Source organism: Thermobia domestica, chromosome 17, assembly GCF_964235325.1.
Source record: "Thermobia domestica chromosome 17, izTheDome1.hap1.1, whole genome shotgun sequence".
NCBI classification, from domain to species: Eukaryota; Metazoa; Arthropoda; class Insecta; order Zygentoma; family Lepismatidae; genus Thermobia; species Thermobia domestica.
The window spans coordinates 48,852,573-48,876,545 of NC_137470.1; positions in this window are offsets into that span (position 1 = coordinate 48,852,573).

Consider the following 23,973-nt stretch of genomic DNA (forward strand, 5'->3'; position numbering starts at 1 on the left):
AAGATTGCAACGAAATATTATAGTAAAAGAAATGATAGTGTGTTTGGAATAAGAACTGTAGAAGAAGATGGAAAAATAATAAATAAAATAGGAAATTCTGAAGTTAAAGTGAATGGTGATGATTTGATAATTAATGGTAAAACTTATAAAGGAACAGAAGGTCTATGGGAATTGTTAACGATGAATACTAATAAAACCATTGAAGATTATTGTGATGATGATTTTGAACAGTACAAGGAAATAATAATAGAATCAGATGCTGCCTTCCAAAAATATAGTAGAGATAAAAAAGTAGGATCTAGTAGAGGTTCTAAGTACATTAATATTATCAAGCCTATTTGGGATAATTATATTAAACCATCTTTACCTCCAACTCCTAAAAGGACTGGTGAAGGAATTAAACAATATACAGAGATACCTAAGGAATATATATGGATGGATGATGCGAGAAAGTTAATTGATCGGTTAATAGTTATAGATGGAGAAGAAAAGGCTGGTAATAATAACTTTTATAATGAGAAAGTAGGTATAGTGAGTATGATTAACAATAAGCTTTCACAATTTATTCCTAATGATCCAAAAGGTATAGGTTATTTGATTAAGATCTTAAATACATTACCACCACGATTCTGGAATCATGAGAAGCTTGGAAAAGGATTAGTAAATGATTTGATTAATAAGCTCCCACTTGAATTACATATTCCAGGTTTCAGATTTTGCGGGCCTGGGACTAAGCTTCAAGAAAGGTTAGAGAGAGGTGATGAAGGTATTAACCCATTAGATGAGGCTTGTAAAGAACACGACATATATTACAGAGATAATAAAGATACAGAGTCAAGACATATTGCAGATAAGGAACTAGAAAGTAAAGCATGGAAAACAGCATTTAGTAGTGATGCGTCAATTGGTGAACGATTAGCTGCTTTTGGGGTTGGTACTGCTATGAATGCTAAGGTTAAGTTAGGATGGGGATTATAAGTTTTTAAATGTTATTATGTATGAATCTTTTATGGGTATATCCCATAAAAGCGCTGTTTCAAGACTTTCTTTATAATAAATTGATAGTGTTGAGAGTTACGAGTTACAAAGCTTTAAAGCTAACACAAGAACATTTAATAATTTGAATGAAGCTAACAAAGATATTGAGTTTGATTTCGATGTGGGCGATGGGTTCGTACATCCACACAAAGCAGATTGTCATATGACTTTTGAAGTTGGTGCATCAGTTGGAGGAACATTTGGTGCAAATGATACTATAAAACTTGTAGATGACTTCTTACCATTCTTCTTTTCTCAAATTGAGGTTAGAAAGCATGGTGTTGTTATAGATAAGATTGAGCTACCAGGAATAACATCAACAGCTATCGGAACATTAAAGATTTCCAAACCAGAAGTTGAATATCTAAAACAAGCAGGATTTGAAACAGATGATAAACTTGGTCTAAGAAAGGACTTTAGTGTTTTATACCCATTAAGATTAATTCCTGACTTTTTAAGTGATTATAAAGAGGTTATGTGGAAAGGTGGATTGAGAATAACATTTACAAAAGCTAACAACAATAACGATGTCTTGTATAAATGGACTGGATCAGGAGCAGGTGGAGCAGCTCCTCATGATGGAAAAATAACAATAAAAAGTATGGAGATAAGAATGCCTATTGTTGAATACGAATCTAATTATGAAAACAAGTTAAAGTTGAATATTCTTAAAGAACCTAAAATCATGTTTTCATTTCATACTTATCAATGTGTTCAAAAGACTGTTGTAGGTTCTTTCTTGGAGTTTGATGTTACTACTCAATTTAATTCTAGACAATTTGATATGCCTGATTTTGTAGTTGTAATGTTCCAAACTGATAGAAGTGGCAAACAAACAGTACATGCAAGTAAGTTTGATCATTGTAAGGTAAAGAATATCTATCTTAAGAATGGAAGGAATGAGGTATTTCCAAAAGAATCAAGAAACTTAGATATTGCTAACAAGGGTTATTTTAAGATGTACGAAGATTATACTGCATTTAAAAGAATAACATGTGGCAATATCGAAATGTACTATGATCCTAAAGAGTTTATAGATAACAGACCAATGTATGTGATTAATTGTAGTAAGAGGAAAAATGTATCGGTAAATGAGAGAACAAACATAAAGATTGTAGTAGATTTTGCTGAAGCTGTGGCTGCTAATACTATATGTTATGCGATTTTAATTGGACAAAAGAACTTTACATATGACCCTAAGAATGAGAAAGTAGTAGAAGAGTTTTAGATAATTAAATGTATTAAAGTTTTTCCATAAACAAAATTGATAAAAAATGATTAAATATTTTTTTGGTGAAGATAAAAATTGAAGAGTGTTCATTGATTTTCTATATAATAAATACGATGTCAAGTCATATTGAGCTTTTAAATAAACTTGGAAGTCTTGAAAAAAAACAAGTTATTGGATTAAGAGAATTAGAATTAAACACAGAATATAAGATTGTGAAAATGGAAAAGATTAAAACTAAGTTTGGGAAGAGCATTTTAGCTGAGTGTGAGGAGTTTAAGATATTTTTTCCACCTAGATTTACAAAACACTTAACAGATAAAATGATTGATGAGATCGTTAAAGATGGAATAAAAATCAAATACACTGGTTTAAAAGATAATTATCCAACTGTTGAGTTCTGTATGTAAATTTTCTGTATGTAAATGAGGATTGGTTTTATGAATTTCTCATAAAACGAGCATTTTCCTTATAATAAATAAACTATGGCTAATTATTTGAATAAAAAAAATGATGTTAAAGCATTGAGATTCCTTCGCATAGATGAGTTAGAAAAAGGTAAAGCGTACGAGATAACATTATGGAAATTGATTCAAACACAGCGTTATGGTCAAAGAGTTTTAGTATATTTAGATGAGAAATATAAGACGTTATTACCACAAAGATATAATGATGAAACTGAGCAAGTATTGAAAGATTTGAAAAAGTATAAGCTGTTTGTTAAGTATGAAGGTTTGAAAGATTTAGATAATGGTTATAAAATACATCAGTTTTACTTTAGAAATGAATCCAAAAAATAAAACTTGTAATTTTAAGTGTATAAGTGTTTTTATGATTTCATTATCAATATCCGAACTTGTAATTTTAAGTGTATAAGTGTTTTTTATAGTATCAGACTAAAAAAAACTAAGACCTTTGGATATACAGAACATAATGTCATTTAAATTTTAAAGATACATGTATAAATAAGGGATTTATTTGAGTTTTTTGTAATTATATCCTTAGAGTTATGCAATTTTTAAGACATTCAGTAGATAGGAAATTTATTTGTCTATTGAATGTCGTTTGAATTTTGAAAATCGGTTAATATTTGACGATGTTACAGCAAGTTCAAATTTTCGGGAATTTTTTACGGGTTTATTTTTGAGTTTTCAGGAAAATGCTATTCTTTAAAAAAAGTCTTAAAATTTTATTTGACTTATGGTAGTGTCTTTATTTTTCCGATTTTTTTGAAATTTTGTAGAGATATTGAAAAAGGGAAAAGCATCCTTTGGGTTATGCAACCATCTATGCATTTTAAAAAAATGGTTATATTATTAGTATTCATTTGCCGTTTGAATTTTGAAAATCGGTTAATTAGGGACCGAGGTATTAAATAATAACGTTATTTGGGGGTGGGACTGCAAGTGTTGCCAACTCACTTTTAACAATTATCATATTTATTAGTAGTGGGGTGAATTCATCCCTATATGTTTTAAAGCGATATCTTGAAAAATTAAAATCCTGGAACGTTCCGAAAAAATATATGGAGTTGGAGACTCTGCATGGTAAAACATTAGTTTCGTTGGCGGGTTTATTTAAACAGTTTCTCGTTCATGCTAGCTAAGTAACACGGAAAGTTTTTTTTTTTAATTTGCATAGTTGAAATTGTCCGTTCAAAAATTTTCATGAGCGACGATTGTGAATCAAGAAATCGAAGACAGACACTCCGGCAGAAGAACTGTCGGGGTTAAGTCTGAGTTAAGTCTGAGTTAAATCTTCCTCAAAGTGAGCAGGAAGAAAGTGTGAGCTATATTTGGTTGCTAAAAAAGAAAGATAACATGTTGCAGCTGCTATAAGACTCTATGTGTATGTATGTATGTTGGCATCAGGAGAAGGAAAGAGGATCGGATTGGACGGTCCTGTGCTGGTACTGGAATCGTTCAAATGAATCAGTGACAGATCATCTGTTCCGGAGTTGTATGTATTCCTTCTCATTGAGTTTTTAAAGCTAATTATTAACGGATTTTCATGATTCAAGTGTCAAATGAAAGCTTATAAACCGGAGATTAAGATGCAATAAATATATTTTGTGTAGGATTCCATTGTAATATTTTAGATGTAAGTTTTTATGATTTTAAATGTCATAAAAGCCTATGCAATCTCACTTTAACATTGTAGTTATGGACTCTTATGTGCTATTCAACTAATGTTAGAACAAAAAAAAATCAAAGAAATTGCTTAGTAATTACGTTAGTCATCTAGTAGTGATTTATAGTTAGTGATATTATAGCCCTTTTCTTTAAATTCTGGCAATCTTTTTTCTATCCAATCATGAAGATTTTTATGGGATATGGAACAAAAGTTCTCATTATAATATGCAGGAATTCCACATACAACATACTTACTATTAATATTTCCTTCATTAGTTAAGTCATAACAAGATGTAGTTTCGCTCCTTCTAGAAAAATGTGGTGGGAAACCAATACGTATTATATCTTTAAATAAAATAACTTGTGGTGCTGGTAATGTAATACCTACGGGGTTATATGTTGGATCTACAAACTTACATTCTGATAATGCAGCAGGTCTTAGAATCATAAATGGTGTATGTGCATCCTTAAAGAATTGATACATTATTTTTATAAAGTCATGCTCTAACATTTTATTATGTATTTCAACCACTCGTTCTTTTGATGAAAGTGAATAATCTAGCAGCGGTCCAGAATATTTTAAATTCTGTTCACCTTCTTTATTGAGATTCTCTGCTCTATAACACCTTTTACAATTATCAGACCTCTTGTTTCCATTTCTAGCGAACTCTTGGAATTGTTTTAATTCTCCACAAATTACACACTTTTTCATGATTTATTAAATATAAAATATCCAAAATAGTTAGATCATTTTTGTTTGGTTTTAAATGTCATAAAAGCATATTCAATCTCACTTTGGGGTATCCTTCTGTGTTAAAGTACAATAGTCAGGGGTGGCTTCATAATTTTTTGGGGGTAGTTAGGGGGTGGAGGGGGAAAGTGGGGCAAAACATACATATGTACCCTACTCCTTTGCTTCTTTAAACACACAAAAATGAAAATGAAAATGATATCCACTAACGTTGTTCATAATTATATGCAAAATTGAATTAAAAATATTTATTTAAAAAATAAATAAAAATGGTGATGATGCAACTGTCACACCCAAAAACATCTGCCAGGATGAAAAACTTGATCACACAAAGGTCGTAAGCTGACATTGCTAGACTAAAGTCTAAATTAGAGCAATCCTACGAACAGAAAAAAAAACTTTATAGGGTAGGCAGTGGCGGAACTACTGCCTCTGCAACGGCAGGGAGACCCAAGACGTAAGGAGGCCCTGATTAAGTGTGTTTTATTTTAGTCAGACATGGAATCGCAACCAAGAAAAATAATTTTTGTTACTCCAATAGAAAATTATACGCACTGTTTTACCCTAAGATTATTGGTTTTGAGCGGGTATAACACCTGATTTTGTCATTCCTGATGTGATCAAAATTGGGGAAAAAGATATATCTTTATTTTTTCTGAGTAAGTTTAGAACTACTTTCGGAACAGTTACAGTCCGTTTGGCTACGAGTCTGAGGTAAATTTAATATATTACAAAATGTATTTGAATACAAATTAGATTTCGCAACAGTATATGCGTATGTGACTCGTAATCAAAAGATCATGAGGAAAATAAGTAACATAATATTTTTCCAGAACTGTCACTGTACACATACATATCCTCGTTGAATTATACCAGTGTAACAATCATGAAAACTCCATTCGCATATGTTATATTCAGTTTTAAACAATTAGTATATAGTCCTAATTCAAAGTAGCGGTAATATTCCGATTATTACATGTAGTTACTCGTGTTTACATGGTGTCATTCATTGCCTGACTTTGAATGTCTGTGTTGGAAAGAAATATGGAATGCTTAAATTGTTTTATAAGTCCTAATAAGTCCTGGCAAGATTTTTCTGTATTTCTCTCTGTGTGTAGGGGGGGGGCTGATTTTGAAGTTCCGCCACTGAGGGTAGGTGTTATTTATATACTATACATTAACGTTAAACAAGCTGCTTCAGCGGACAAGCTTACGCGATTAAACTCAAAATTGAACTGAAGTTTGTGCAAACAGTTGAATCGTGTATGCCCGAGTGTTTGCGCAAACACGGTGTTTGCACAAACATGATGTTTGCACAAACCGTGGATCGTCTATGTGTCCTCTTATATTTACTTCCCATTAAGGATTTTGGAAGTACCTATTTATTGTTTTTTGTGTGTGTGTGTGTGTTGAAGTTTTGTTTAAATCCGATACATCTAAACCGAACTCAGTACATTGCTTAGAGAGAGAGATTCCTTGGGGGCTCGTTTTATTTATTTTATCTGTTTTCTTCAACTATGCTATTCTTCCTGGGTGCTCAAAGATGTTAAATAAGCCGCTTCTGATCTGTGGACAAAAGTTCGGTTCTTGGGGCGTTTCTTTTAAACGAGGAATGGTGGTTAGTGATTGGGGGACGAACTTTGGAGCAGTGTTGGGTAAGTTACTTGTAAAAATGTAACGCGTTACAAGTTACTTTATAGGCATGGGCGCGAGACGCGAGAAGTCTCGTCTCGTCTCGTCTCGCAAACGAAATGAGAACGCGAGACGAGTCTTATAATATTTTGCGAGACGAGACCTGATATATTTTGCGAGACGAGAACGCGAGACGAGACTTCAGCAAGTCTCGCGCGAGAAGTCTCGCGAGACTTCTCGCGGTCTCGCATAGTTTACATTTGTGATATTCATATGGTATTCTTTTGCAAGTACCATCATACATATTGAAGAGAAGATAGTTAATAATGTCAGGATCGAGTTTTGTAATAAACATGGGTGTACCGACAGTAGAGCGCCAGCAAAGAGAGTGATAGCAAAAGAGCGACGACCAGGAGAGCGTTAGCCAAGAGATCGACGGGTCAAAAGGCGACGCACAAAGAAAGTGACAGCCAGGAGAGCGACGGTCCAAAAGGGCAACGCACAGAGATCGATAAACTATGGATCAAATGCTGGAAACGTGGTCATAATACAGAATCAGTAATAATGGACAAAAAATTGCTATAATGAGGCTTTTGATCTTGGTAATTGTCAATTTGACATCAAATAAAAAAATGGAGGACCAAATTTGGGAAAAGTAAAATTGGCGAACTGGACTTGGTACATTGGTGCATTTGACTTTGTTGATTACAAACTTACCAATTTGACATTAAAATTTAAAAATTCAAAATGGCGGATCCATATAGCGGACTGCGTCTGAAAAAGTTTGAGATTCGAGAGGGAAAGATACTTTGTCTACTTCAATAGCTAGGACAGAGTCAACCTACCAGTCATTTATTAATTAAAATATAACTTAATGAAGTCATTTTAATTTTTCAGTTAAACAATTGTTCTTCAAAGCTTAGTTTTCAACCATATAGAGTCATTCCACCTGAAAGCGAAAAATCGAGAAAGACGGTCGATTATGTGAATGATAATAACCAGAAATATATATAAAGTTCTAAACCGTGTGGAACAAAAAGGCCCAGTGAAATACTAACAATATTTTGATTCCAGCAAGAAATATGCTTCCTCCACAAGTGGTGAAAATTTCAATTTGTATTTCGACTTACTTCTGTCCCGGCACGTGTTTACGTTCCTGCACGTTCCTAGCTGCTTCACGTTCCGTAGCAGCTGTAAAATTCCACAAAAACATTCTTGTAAACAAAGTCCGGGTGTAAAAAGGAATGCATTTCCAAACGATAGTCGTGTTTTTCTTTTTTCACTCCTTTTAGTAGACTCAGTTCACGATTGTTTGTAATTGCTTGCAAAATTTGATTTTGTTTGTAGTGGTTTCAAACCCTGGAATGCAGACAACACAACAATCTTGATGTAGCGTTGGAGCTTCAAAAGGCTGTAATGGTCACATCTGTTTTGGAGATTGATATGTGTTGCTTTGTTTTCTTTCTTTCTTTCTCTCTTTCTTTCTTCTTCTTCTTCTTTTTTTGAATTTTGGAGCAATAACAACAATATAAAGTGACAATATGAAAACAGATACTTTAGTGAGGCTCAGAAACACAAATTTGAGCGTTTTAGTCATTTCCGATCAGAAGTTAGAGGGGGCATAGCTCAGCATCCGTTCTCTATGCACTATATACTTTATACCAATAGCACTAATAGGAATTAGAAACACAAAAGATGATTTTTTGTCTATAGAAAGTACAGATGATGCTTATTATTCTCTCAAAATTACGTTCCCTTTGACACAACAAATTTTTCAATATTTCTTCCGAAAATATAATTTTGGTTTAATTCATCGACTTGGACTAAAAAGATCCAAATATTTCGTAACCCAAAATGTGTATTTGCGTCATTACTACGTGGTAATAAAAAGAAAAGGACTGTCCACATATCTATAGTGCAATTTTGAATTTATTTATTTATTTATTTATTTATTCATTTTCGATAGAGCTCCAAGAAAATGAACATAGCTTAAGATTCAACTATGGCCGTATCTTCAACATGAATGGCGTGCATTACAAACCATTCCATTTTCCTTCATATCACATATTGATAAATTTTCAGACAAACACTCAAATCTCGAATGCGACCGCACGAAGATTTTGGCCTAATTTGTCGTTTCCACATGGAATAACTCTATAGGTATTGTCTACATGTTCAGCCGAATCTCCATGAAAGTTATTCCCTTCATCACCTTCGTTTGAGTCGTCTAAATTTTTGTCAGCTTCCGTGTTGGAAATAATTAAAAGGTTTACAGCTTCAGATGACAAATTCTTCATTTTCTTATGAAATGATTTGCCCAAAGAAGAAATGAAAGGATCTGTTGTTGATAAAAGCCTTCGGAAGTTATCATCCATGTTTTCAATGCGAAAACAGTTTCGAGAGAAATTCTGACAAGCTGACAAGAATTCGGACGGTTCAGACGATGAATTCTATAAAGATCCGGCTGAACGTGTAGACACTTATATGGTTGAGGATGAAGCTTTCGCAAAAGGAGAACAACAACAATAGTTTCGCTGAAATATCTTCAGTAAATTGTCCACTGATTTCGCGTGTTTATTCTTTATATAACTCCTCCTGTACCATTACCACGCTAAATAAACACCAAAAATGAATTGAATTCAGGCCTGGTCATACCAAAAGTGAAAATGTTTACTATTTGCTTAAACAAACAGCTAAATTTCCGTATTTTGTTTTGTTTAATCTTGTTTTTGAGGCGAGACTGGGCGAGACAAAATCAAATCTGTCTCGCCTCGTGACCAGGACTGGTGATATTCAAGATACAGTTCACATTTGTTTCGAGATAATACATTAACGACATCTCAAGATAGACTAATTTTTCCTCTTGTCGCATCTCGTGAGCATCACTAGTTAATATAAAAAACTACTAATACTATAAAATTAAACTCGTTTGGATCCGACACTACTCGAAACTTGAGCAAATATCGAGTTGAATTGGAGAGTTTTTGAACCGAGTTCTCGAGTGGATATAAAATATTTTTATTTCGAGTGAAGCCAAATTTAAAGAAAACTTGTTTGAACTTGCTCGTCCCCAACTCTCGAACAGAATGGGTCCAGAAAAGGTAAATCAATATTGTGCGTTCGTGCTGTACTTTGCAGTAAGGAACAATACTGTCATAATTATGAACTCCCCAAAGATGTTAATGTTCTACAAAATTTATACCTTAGAAGTGCATGGTTCTCATCGAAACATCCCTTCCACACATCATCATCACCTGAAATCGTAGAGACAATCGCAGACGAAGGCAAGTCAGTAACTAATAGTTTATTTCTAAACTTTTGGGCTAGCATTTATTTGCACATTTACTATAAATTATGTTGACTAGTGGAAATAAAAAAAAATACAATTTTCCTTTGTATTATGAAATTTGTATTGATTTTTTTTGTTTTTGTTTTACTGTTGTTTTGGTAGTTTCAAAGTATCTAGTTAACGGGGTAAGTGTTGTGCCTTTTCGGCATCACTGATACAGTAGTTGCTTAGTTAGATCACTTAGTCGATTTGCATTTGATTCAGTTGAATTGACGTCACTTTCAACTTAATCGACCGTGTAAACGGGAATTCAACTTAATCGCTTGTTGATCGAAAGCGACTAATCGACTGGCAACTGAATTGAAAGACGTTCTATTTTCTGTGGTCGATTCGATCAGATTGCCTAGCGAATGCGACTAGATTGCCTAGTGTAAACAACTGATTCCAAAACATTTTCAAGGGATAGGAAAAGTGACCGGCATGCGGTTATGCTTATTTTACATTAAATTACTTTTATAATTATATGAGAAAAATGAATGTTTATGGAATACAAAAAATACTCTTTACAGAAATATTGCTACTAGAGGAACAACACTAGATTTATTCATTAAATGAATTTTTAAAAAATCACAACTGCTGATTTACGTAATAAAATTAAAAATTCGTATTAACATGATTCAAAAGGTCAGGTGCAGGTGTGGAAGATATACACCAACAAAAGATAGCTTGGTTCATGAAGCTGATCGTTTTTACGCTAGATTATATAAGCTCCATTAGAACGTACAGGTCTACTTCTGCCGCACCACTAGAAAGAATTGTTGAAAAATTATAAATCTTTCACTAATATCCTGCTTATTATAACATAAAAAGTTTCCAGTGAGCACCATGAAAATACCTTACTTGGCATAGATAAAATCCAAAGGAACCACAAGAAGTAATTGCTGAAAAATTACAATTCTTTTATGATTTGCGTATAAATACGGCCTCCGGGTGCATAGAATAAAACTTACAGTTAAGAAACGCAAACCAATCTTTGCTAGATGGCCAATGAAAGAAAAATGCTATTTAACGGAGTCAGACAGGACGAAGCTGGTGGGTCCATGTGTTGGCGCGGGAAGGGGAAGTCCGAAGAGACCAGGAGCGCCAGCGATGGTAGGTGTGCGCGCAACCGAAGGTAGGGGCAAAAAGTTGATTTTGGCAATGATATGAGTTTCAATAGCACTTGTTATGGTTTCATACTAGTAACGCTGCACCTTAAACATAAAATAGAGGTCCTGTACACTGTGCAGAAATATGCCACAGGTGGAAAATAGCATCTAATAGAGTCATCTTTCATACGCACTCACTTATTTAACCATCGTAAAGCACTTGTAATTATTTTACACTAGTAACCTTACACTTGTAAACCTAAAATATTGGTGTATTACTTTGTATTTAATTCTGATACCTACAGAAATTTGCTCCTTATAAACATGTTTTTTTCATGCAAAGTATTGAATCTTGTATGTAAATTTTCCAAAATAGAATGCACCAAAACAAAACCTGCACCCGTTAGTAACGTGGTATGTGTTATAATTTGACCTGTGAAAAATAATATATTATTTTATGCTAAGCAAAAATTTTGATGCTCCTAGTAAGTGCGCTTTAAATACCATTCTTACTTTACCTTCAGTGTAAGCGGTCCCGGGTTCGATTCCCGGTGGGAGCACTCCATCGAAAAACTTTTTCATGCGAACCATCCTGAATGAGGTTTCCTTTTCACACTAGGTGAACGCCGGGGTGGTGCCTAATATAGATCCTAGGATTATTCCTTCCTTCCTCAATTTTTTGTTTCTACCCTTTCAGTGTGCTCGCCGAGGGACGTCATCCCTCAAAAACGTGACGGGCTAACATGCCCTTTGATGCCGAAAGCCCAGAAATTAAATCCTAAATCTAAATTTTCGCTTTTAGTAGCTACCTAACACAAGTTGGTTAGTGCTTTTTGTAGCTATTTACTGTTAGCTTTTATGGCACTACGCTGTACTTGTACCGATAACAGGTAAGCCTTTTTAAAGCAAATCTGCATCCAGTAATGCAAGTCTGCCCTTCTGCAAGACTAAAACTGCCGTTGAGAGACATGGATACATTACCAATAAAACTCCAACAGACCAAATCAGTATATATATTTTAAAATTATGTGTTTGTGTTCTAGTTTCGGCTATGTAACATAGCCTTCCTCATTATAATGGATACAAAGATAATATAGATAATGGTTACATTATGATTCTACGTATGTGTACCTAAACTAGGACTGCACGGTTTCCACTTACTAATGACTATCCTACTAAAGAACTTCTCAATGTTACGAGATAATGTTAATTAAAAAATCATATAATTTTTTCATTATTTGATGATTTTTTAATACATTGTATAGTGCATGTTTATAATAGACCGTCATAAAAATGGCAATTTTATGGTAAAAAAGACTTGGCTATATATGAAAGTAGATTAATACGATATTGATTTCCACTGGTGGAACATTTTGCAAAATGAAAGTAAGCAGTATTTTATGTTAACAAGTGGTATACTGCGGTTATGATGAGTGACTCCATATGAAAGACGACTTTGTAATATATTAATTTCACCAGTAGAGTCTTTCTCTATAATATAGTAAAGTATATTTTATGTTTACAAGTTTAGAGTTATTACTGTGGAACCATGACAAGTGCTTAAACGTACACAAAGATTCTCTACTGAAAATTATTTCATCAAAGTACACGTATACTATGCTTCTAAATAATGCTTTCTTAATATAAATTCCCTTATTCAACACCATTTTCTTTTCTTTTTTTCTTGTTACTGCTATTTAATTTCGTCCTTTATTAATTCTGCAAATTATACCAATTACTTTTTGCTTGGACATCTTTAGAATTTCCAGTCGATTTCGAATCGACCAGAGGAGAGCGAGTCGACAAGCAGTATTCAATTTCCCTACCGATCTGATTCGGCCTAGTCGCTTCGATTTAATCGCAAATGCAGCGAGTCGATTTAGCCGTGCGACTAAATCGACCAAGTGTAAACGCCCCATGATTCGGCCTAGTCGCTTCGATTTAATCGCAAATGTAGCGAGTCGATTTAGCCGTGCGACTAAATCGACCAAGTGTAAACGCCCCGTTAGCTGTTCTTGTTTCTTGAAATGGTTTGGTCAGGGTGTCACAATTACTGATTTCATGACAGGTTTAAGTTAACAAGGTTAATCAAAATCTAGTTATTTTAGGAGATTTCCTCATGACAAAAGATTCAAGAAATAAAGATTGTGTTAGTTTATCTTTGTCACTACTTTCCCAAAATGCAATAAAATATATTCTTCCATTATCTACACCGTTTTCTTTATTTTCTCTTTGGGGTCGTGAGCCACGATCTTTGGTCATAAAGTTCTTGAGGAGGGGGAGGCAAATAGGGAAAAAACGGCACGTTTTGTCTTGTGTATCCACCCTCCTCCTGATGATGAGACAACATCTTGACAAATCATAAAAGCAAGATAGCAAACACCAGTACAATACATTTTTTTTTTATTTCTTTATTGAAGACATATTTGGTAGCTGTCTTTTCGGAAAATTTTGTAGACGGAAACAATGAACTTAGGTAACATTGCATATTCGCGGCTGCAGTTTCCGGTCTTCTGTTATTGCACCCTCGGTAAAAATATCCTAGTTCAAAAATATACGGCTCGCTTTGATTTTTCCTTCAGTGTAAAAATTCAAGGCGTCGATCAGAGGATACCATATCATCTCTCTCTCTCTCTCTCTGTTTCTGTCTGTCTCTGACACTCTGACTTTCTTATTCCTATTTTCAATGCATTATATATATTTGAGGGAAAAAGACACGTGTTTAGTTCCAATGTGATGTAAAGCCTCTGGGTTTAGAACAAATTTGTTCCCCTGCCCACCAAATTGTTTTCTTACGGTAAGAACTTAACTTGTTTTATGAAGGCAGAAAAAGAGCCTATTGGCTTGTTTAAGAAGGAAATTTTTTTAGTCAAAATAAAGCAGTTGTTTCTTTCCGTAAACATAAATTTAGGATAAATGGATTTATGGCTGCAAGACGGATGCTCTCACCAAAACCAGAACTGATGTCTGCTTAGCTTTTATTCGTCAGAAAAGGAGGGGGAGAAAAATGCTGTCGGTACTCCATTACTTTTTTATGGTTTTGTTTTGATTTTGAGGAAAAAAACTAGTGTTTCAGATTGCAAACAGATTGAAATATTATTTCAGATGAGCTTGGTTCGTTGCGTGAATTTCATTCCATTCCTCAGTTTGCGAAAGACGGTTTGTATTGAGTATAAGTGGTGGTAATGAAATTCTGTTTTTGTGATGGAAGGGTATTTGTCTAAGAAACATACACATGATCTGAATCTGGACAGTGATGATATTGTGGCGGATCCAAATTATGAACCTGAAGTTGAAATTGACTCTATCGATGGCTCATCTTTAGGTGGTGAAAACGATCATTTAGAGCCATCTACATCTTGTCAAAACTCCGAAAATTGTAATTGTTTAATTCCATGTGACAATAATTCCAAGTATTGGAAATCTTGTATGTAATTCGGTTAGACTAAATAATAATAATAATAATAATAATAATAATAATAATAATAATAATAATAATAATAATAATAATAATAATAATAATAATAATAATAATAAATTTTTGTTTAAGCTCATTGTAGTCTTTCTTGTAGTTATTAAAGATTAATCTCTTAACTCTCAATTGTTAAGAAAACGTTTAGATAAAAGTGCATTTAAGTTGTGAAATATATATATATATTACTAACGCTGCATGTTTACTATAAATACGGCTATTTGAGTTACCGTTCTTACCAAGTTATTTGAAAGCTTTTATCTTGCAAGTAAGATTACTCAAATGTAACATGCCGATTTCATTCATACTTCACATAGACAGAGACTACAGAAAACTAGCATTTTTTAATACCGAGAATGTGGGGTGTAAAATCAAGCATTGTGAGTCGGAATGAGTGGATAAGCATTGTGTAACAATGCAACTATGAAACAAAACTATGTAAACTTTGAGTATACATTATTTTAAAAGGGTCGAATGAAGACTACATTATTCCAGTATTGATTTGCGAGACCGCGAGACCAACGCGAGAAGTCTCGCGCGAGACCGCGAGACGAGACTTCCAAAATTTTGCGAGACGAGAACTTAGGTCTGCGAGACGAGACGAGACGCGAGACGAGAACAGCTTTTGATTTTGCGAGACGAGACGAGACTTGTTTCAGTTCTCGTCTCGTTTGGTCTTGCGCCCATGCCTATTACTTTACTTTCTCTTGAAATGTAACGCATTAGTAACACGTTACTTGCAACAAAAAAGTAACTGTTACTTTACTTCGAAAGTAACGCGTTACTTTTAGGTCCGAAACTTTAAAAATGTGAAAAAAATACGACTTCAATTTTCGGTACTACTATTACTATCGTTATTATTATTATTATTATTATTATTATTATTATTATTATTATTATTATTATCATTATTGTTATTATTGTTATTATTATTGCACGTTCTGAATCGCTTTATGTAAATGCAAGGACAAATTTTTACTTGATATATGAACACTTTTACATAATGTAACATTGATGAAATGCCATACTGCGTTACTCGTACTGATGGACACGAGCGAGTTCGAGCGAGTTTTCTTTGAAACTAGATTCGACTAGAAACATACATCTTTGAGCTCAAACCGAGAACTAGTCTCGAAAAATTTCCTCCAACTCGACTCGAATTGGGGTCGCGTTTCGAGTCGAGTCGAGCCAAATCCGGTGTGTAGTTTCGAGTAAATTCTTCAAGTATATTACATAAACAGTATAATTATTATCAATGACACTACTACTGCTGCAACTTATATTATTATTATTATTATTATTATTATTATTATTATTATTATTATTATTATTATTATTATTATAACAACACTATATAAACATGAAAGATAGGCTGTTTGTATTTGAATACTAAAAAAACTAGTTGATTGCTAACCTCGGTAGTCGTAAAATCTAGGAGTCAAGAACATTGTTCACTAGCTTCTGAATTTGGGTTGAGGGTCTTTTTTGAGTATTCGGGCTCGAGCCAAACACTATTAAAAGTTATAGGGCACTGACCAAATATCTTCAAAACTGCTCGGCCCAGGTTTAGAATTGTCAACGACTCGAACAGCTCGGCTCACAGCTCATTCACTATCGACCCGAACCGAGAAGTGAGCCGAGCCAACAGCTCACCCAACATACTCGGCTAGAGCCCTCGGCTCAGTTGAACCGAACCGAGCAGATGGCTCATCCCTCCAAGCCAGCTCGAGCCGATGATTCACCCCAAGTGAGCCAGCTCGAGCCATCTTCTCAGTTGAGCCGAGCCGAACTAAGCTTGTTATAAAAATCTCTTGTGGTCTCGCTATCGAGACGAGACGAGATGCGAGCAATGTCCCCTCTCGTGAGCAACACTAAAAGTATTCCATATTACTATTTAGCTTACATTTCTCATGGCTTTCGTTTTTCAGTGTAATCAGACCATGATTTCAAGACGAGTTAAAACGAACGAGCCATTTACCAAACTCGACTGGACTCGAAATTCGACGCGAAAAACTGAATTGGTTCGGAACTCGACTCGAGGATATCATCTTTGACTTGACTCGAAACTGGACTTGAATTCGAGTCAAATCGAGTTTTAGCTTGACTCGTGCTTATCCCTATACGTTAGAAAAGGAGTTGCTTATTATTATTTTGCTAAACTAATTATACTATATAATAATAACAATGTTGTTATGTAAAATTAGAAATACAGAATATAGAGAAATATTACACTATAACTAATAAAATGATAACATGAACTGGGAATGAATCAAAACTTGCCAGTAACTCTAAAATCGATACATGCATTTTAAAGCTAGTTTCAAACTCTATAATCAACGCGACTCTAGGATAAGAAAACTGATCTGAAATAACTCCAATATTGCATACCATCAGCAAACTATTTTCTAGTAATAAAGTAGGCCTGCTCATCAGAACACAGTTTATTCATATTAACCCTTTATGTCCCTTTCACATTATCCGGCGATTTGCCGGATCCGTTCCGGCGAATTGCCGGACGAGGTAGAAAGACATTGCAAGCAATGAAGCTCTTCACATATGTGCGGCGGTCGCCGGACATTTATCCGGCGAGCAAAACCAGCCGGATCTCCCTGCTAGAATCCGGCGCGTCAAATCGACCTGTATAGCCAAGCGGGACATTACAAGCAATGAAGCTCTTCACATATACGCGGCAAACTACCGGATGGGTGTTGGGGGAGGAAGCAAGTGTTGCCAGGAAAGAGCAGAAAGTGGCTGCGATAATATGGGAGCGTGTGGTTTTGTGTTTGTGTATGTGGTTATGTTCTAGCCCAGTACATCTTGAGTAATTAACCAAACATGTACATACAATATATGGGGAAAGATGACATGTAAAATTAATTGAAAACGACCAATACTACCGAAGTGTCGAGATCAATATAAATTATTATTTTTCTATGTAATAGAAGATTGGGAGATGTCCGGGTAACACTGGACAAATGAGCTTCTATAAATTTGTGGTGACCAAAAATTGAAATATACACTATCAAATATTTCGGCAATACAGTCTTTTGCTATATATTTATGTACTATTTTTCTACGCAAAGGAAGAGAGAATTCATGATGTGATATTTGATAAATATGCCGTACTTTATGTATTTTATAATTATCTGACTCTAATTTCTTGAATAGTCCTCTAAATTCAGTGCTTTAAAGAGACTTGAGTCAATAGTCGGAACGCTTAAAACAAAAGAATAAACCCGAAATAGTATAATAATAATAATAATAATAATAATAATAATAATAATAATAATAATAATAATAATAATAATAATAATCTAATACAAATACAATAAAGAGTTTATGTGTCTGTCTGTCTGTTTCGTGCGGCCTGGGGACCATACGAGTGGACCGAAAGTTACCAAAATTTGGTCACGGGTACCTTGGTCCAGGCTCCAGATCAAGCCGATGCGTTTTTTTTTTTTTAAATTCGAACCAGGAGTCTCAGGGAGGCGTTTACCAGGACATGTAAAAGTAGTAGAAAATGATTGATATTAATGTCAAATCCATAGCTTTCGGGGTCACTGAGCTCAATGGTGAAACTCAAGATAGCGTTTACTTTCACATTTAGTCCCCATCAGCTAAGGAACTTTTGCCAGGAGATCACCGAGACATGCAAAAATAATCCACAATGTCCGATATTAGTGTGAAATTCACAGTTTTCGCAATCTCTGAGATAAATGGTGATAATTTCATTAGCGATGATTTTCAAATTCACCCACCATTGTATACGGGCCGGAAGTCACCGGGGTGGAGAATTGCGAGACATGTAAAAATAATCGAAAATGACCGATATTAGTGTCAAATCAATAGTTTTCGCTGTCGCTGAGATGAATGGTGATACTCCCAAGGCGTTGACATCCAAATACAGCCCCGTCGACTGGGAGCCAGAGGCGTTTTTTTTTTTCAAAATTGGAACCAGAGGATCACAGAGGAGTTTACTTTCTATGTAAAAGTAGTAGAAAATGACAGATGTTAGTGTCACACTCATAGTTTTTATGGTATCGGCTGAAGGCCAGAGGCGATTTTTTCACAATTCGAACCAGGGAGGGGTCTCGGGGCGTTTACCGGGACATGCAAAAGTAGTAGAAAATGACCAATATTTGTGTCGAATTCATATTTATTGAGGTCGCTCAGATGTATATTGATACTCCCGATAATATTTACGTTCAAATTCAGCCCCCATCGGTCTTCCCCAATGAAAACACGTACTTTGTTGGATTCATACAAAATGTATCTGATTTTAGAAATGTTTCTTAATTCTTCTCTCATTGTTCAGTTTGTTTACACTGATATTTTATCTGACCCGTGCGAAGATCGGGCATAGCAGCTGATAATAATAATAATAATAATAATAATAATAATAATAATAATAATAATAATAATAATAATGCCTAAAGACCAGCATTGGGGTCAGTGGCTGAATGTTGGCTTGAGATTCTCGGATAGACCTCAACGGTTGACTATCCCGAGAGGACTTTAGCCTGGTTTTCTCAGTCTCAACAGTTGAATACCGGAACGGTATTTTAAATATCCAGAACCGGGCCGCTATTTTGCCCAAGTTTATCAATTGTGGAAAGAGTATAGAAAAATCTCTTCCAAAATACCGCTTCTCTAATAAAAAGTGAACATCGTTTCTGTCTGTGGCATTTTCTCTCATTTCGGTAACAAACAGGCCAGTATCCACGGGGGGCTAGGAAAGCCGGGCCCACTAAACTTTGGCTGGTCCCCTAGGCTTGCAAATGAACTATAATATGGTGATGAAGTATACTAGAAGGAAGTACTAGAACTGAAGAACTAATTTTGCATTAGCTTTGAATGAAATGACAACACACAATCAAGATATAGTTTCAAATACATAAAAAAAACAACATATAACTACTGGATTAAGTTTTCTAGTAATAAGGTTCTAAATTTTGTATTACGTCCCATGGTTCTGCTGGCTAGGCTAAAAGAGACGGTGATGATGAGAAATGAATGAAATGATGGAATGAAGAAACTGGGAGAAAACGGGAGAACCCCGAGAAAACCCACACAAACGTTACTTGTCCAACACAAAGTTCACTTGGCGTGAGCTGGGATCGAACCAAGCACCCCTGCACCAGAGGTGAATCCTCTGCCACTTACCCACCACGGCCCCCTTGTTTTATTGAAGTGAAACAATTTAACATTAACTTATTTCTTCACGATCCTTTTAACACAACAAATGCTCGTCGAAAGTTATTCGCGTACTGAATTGAAAGAGAGACAGTATTTAAGACAAAATATTTGATTTGGATTGTAAAACTTTGATTTATAACTCCCTTCATCGTAACTTAGTCGTGATAATCAGTTCTGACTCAAAAATACGAATTGTAGGGGAAACAATATGACCTAAAATGTGTTGAAATGTCTTTCTAAGAAAATATTAAAAAAAAATAAATAAATAAATAAATAAGGTTGCTACCCGTCTTTCCAATCGGCCTTTTGCAGGTCAATTTACGGTCGAAATTGAGGATCGTGTAGTATTTGCTTACTTTCAACAAGTTTGGACTTTTTTTTTCGATTGGAAACTTATTTTGATCTCAGGTGTCATCCAAAATGGCCGAGCCTAACATTTCTAACTCAAAAATACGAATTGAGGAGAAAATTATATTGACCAATCTAAAAAAAAAAGTAATAATAAAATAACAAAATCAAAAATTTAGAATTGAAACAAATTGGATGAATTGGTCCCGAAGTTTTGAATTAGTATATTCAATGTCAATTTACGACTGTAAGACAAGAAAAAAAGTCCCCTTTTCAATGGTCTTTGGAAAAAAAAACTTTTTGGCGTGAAATTATTCCCCTCCCCCCTTAGAATTCGAAATTATCACAAGGTAACAGGGGCCCCGAGAAAAATGTTATAGAAATCTTATACTCTGCCTAGCCATATATTATTATTTTTATTACTAATTTAGGCTAAATTCAGTGGCGGATTTAGAAGGGAAAACATGTGGGGCTGCCATAACCCAGGCTATCATAGATATATCATGAATTTACTATAAACTTACAAAAATATATAAATAGTATGTTAAATTATTTTTGTCACTCAAAAACTGGGGGGCCTAGCCCCCTCCCTGGCCCCAGGCTAGATCCACCACTGGCTACATTATTCTATTGATTGCAGAAGGGACCTGGATCCATCAACTTGGAAATTCACCTGCGAATATATGTAAGGTACTATTGATTATGGAATTACAGGTAACTTCTTGTGTTGAGTGTTTCGTCTCGTATATTGTAGTGAAATGTTTTAACATGTTTTTTCTTCAATATCTTATGACTACACGAAATTGGCTCAGATCCTTTCTTCAACCATCTATTCAATTACATTAAATTTAACGTTATCTATGTGTATAAAAAATACCAATTATCTTACCATAAAGTTACAGCCAACATTTCTGGGGGTTGAATACAGTTCCTAAATTTTGAATTCTGCCTCTGCAGCTGGGTCCGTACGCGATCCAACAACTCATCAAAAGATGCGATAGACATACAAAAGTAATTAAAGAATTTTCCTTCGTCTTCCCTTAATTGTGGAAACAGTATAGAAAAAATATACTTCAAGATTCCGCTTCTCTAAAAAAAAAAAAAAAAAAAAAAAAAAAGAAAGGTGAACCCATATGCATCTCTGACGTTTTTTTTCTTTCTGCCTGTGTCTTAACAAGGCGAGTAGAAAACACATTTTGCGTCTGTCCATTACAACCACCACAACACGACAAGAGTCACAGAGTTTTGTTTCTTCAGTTGCACATCAACCCTGCTCGCATATGTTTCATCCACGGCAAAACGCCGGATAATATGAAAGGGACCGAAAACGGACCCGGCAAATCGTCGGATAATGTGAAAGAGGCCTTACTGTAAATCGTTAATTATGGTACCCTAGTTGTTTATAAATATTTTCCGCCGGGGCACTTCAGACGCTTTACTTTTAAATTCTGTCCATCATCCTCAGTTCTTAAGAAAAAAGTATTCTTTCAAATGTTCGAACGGTACAATATTTTCGTTCTCCATCTTTATAAAAACAACACCAATCAAAGTAAAATAAACAACTCGTATCATTCCACTCCTAGTTCACTCACTGAATGTATTGATTTGGAGCTGTCAAAATCTACGACAAAATCTTCCAGGTGCTTGCAATCAGTACACGTGATTTCCCTGAGGCTCTCATCTTCCAAAAACAGCAACTGCCACTACGAACTTATCTGTTTCTCTGTGCCTGTGACTGTCGGTCACTGACATACGTAGTTCATGCTCGATTGTTTCATTCTGAGAAATTCGCTTAAAAGAAATAAACATTTGTTTCCGAAAAAAATATACATATACATAAAAAATATACATAGTTACTCATCCGAAATGTAACGCGAAAAAAGTAACGCAAACTAGGTACGTTGCTTAAAAATTTGTAACGCGTTACCGTTATAGTTACTTTGGAGAAAATGTAACGAATTACTAGGAAACGTTACTTAAAAGTAACGCGTTACAAGTAACGTGTTACTTGCGTTACGTTACTTCCCAAGACTGCTTTGGAGGTGGCACAAAACTACCAAAATTAACTTGATTCCTTTAAGCCCTGCACATGCCACATATTGTGTGTATCCTCCAGTGAAATGGAAAGAAGCTCCTTGGTTTGTAGTGCACTACTTTTGAAAGCAAAAATGCTACTTTGTAGCTTAGAAGTCAATTACTGTAAAAATCAAAATAGGAAGAATTTGATTGTCAAGGTGGTCAAAAGGGATCTCATTTAAAATATTTACCTGACTTTTATAAAGACGTATAAGCTAGTTAAAAAAGGAAAGGTAAAGCTAAGCTCCAAACCTTCAAAATAATATGGAATTGAGCAGCTTAAATGTAATACTACATTTAGCAAAATAAAAAAAAGTAAATTAAATTAAAATAATAAATAACCTTCTAAGTTTTACACTTTGATAGATATAAGAGCATTTACAGAACGCATGACGAAGCGGAATAATTCATCCTCTCGTCTCACGGTAACTTCTATGGATGGAAACTGATTTTTTTTTTTCGATTTCTATTTTCGGATGTAGAATAGCATTATCTATTATTGTGGTAAGTTACGTTTCATTATATCTTATCATTTATGAAAAACGGGCAAAAGAAAAATGGTTAGCTTTTCTATCAGTTTTACTAGCATGTCCCCTTAAGCTCCCACTTGGCCTTTGGCCCGAGAAACAAGGGTTCGATGTCCAGCGGGTACTCATGTGGTTCGAATTCCACTTTAAGCTGTAGGCTCACTTTTCATATAGCCTCACTGCTGGAAAGGAAAGCTAAACTGAAATTCAGCCAATTAAGCCACCTGGTGTATGTTGTAACGAGGGAACGTAGGTGAAAGATTAGAGTTCTAGCTTCTCAAAAGAGGTGGCCCGGGTTCAAATCCTGCGACCGTACATCTAAATTGAAATCTTGGCAGGTTCATTTTTCAGCCCCATCAGATGAAAGTTGGGATAGTGCCTATAAATGAGTTTCTTAAAGAATTTCTCCTTTTCCTTCTCAAATTTCACTGCTTATTATTTCCACTGTAGAGTTACAGCAGTACCTAGAACTTCCTGAAGAAATAAATAGATAAGTACAATGAATAATAATACTAAGAGAGGTTGATAATAAGAATCCTAATTGGATTCGATTAACAGGGGATAAAATCGAATAGAAGGATTTGGTTTTAACAATGTTCAATCTTTATGCCCTTTAGACCATGGTGTTGTTCTCATGAGTTTTGTCTACAGGATTCGAATTCGGAATTTTCGATTAAAAACATGAAGTTAACCTTTTTTGCCACCTCCATTAAAGTGTATACAGTACCAGAACGTACGGCAAAATTAAGATAATTTCAATGATGTAACCATATGAAAGAAATGGGATACAATTTATTATAAGTGACAGGGAACATATTGAAGAGAATGATAAATTGAAGTCATTATAATGCGATTAACATTTTCGTACGACGAAAATTAAAAAAGGCGAACATTTTGTCAGATCTGTATAGGAACGTATTCACGACACAAATGATATACATAACAGGAGCGGATCCAGGACGGACTTCTGGGGGGGGGGGCGGTGGCTTGTAATACTGCTACTTAGAGCTACGTTTAAGAGCTCCAAACTCTGGGATGTTTTCTTTAATATTTAAAATAAGAAAGTTTCCTCTTCTGGGGGGGGGCAATCGCGTCAATCTCATTTTCTTTTATCTACTCTTTCCCTCTCCGTGAAA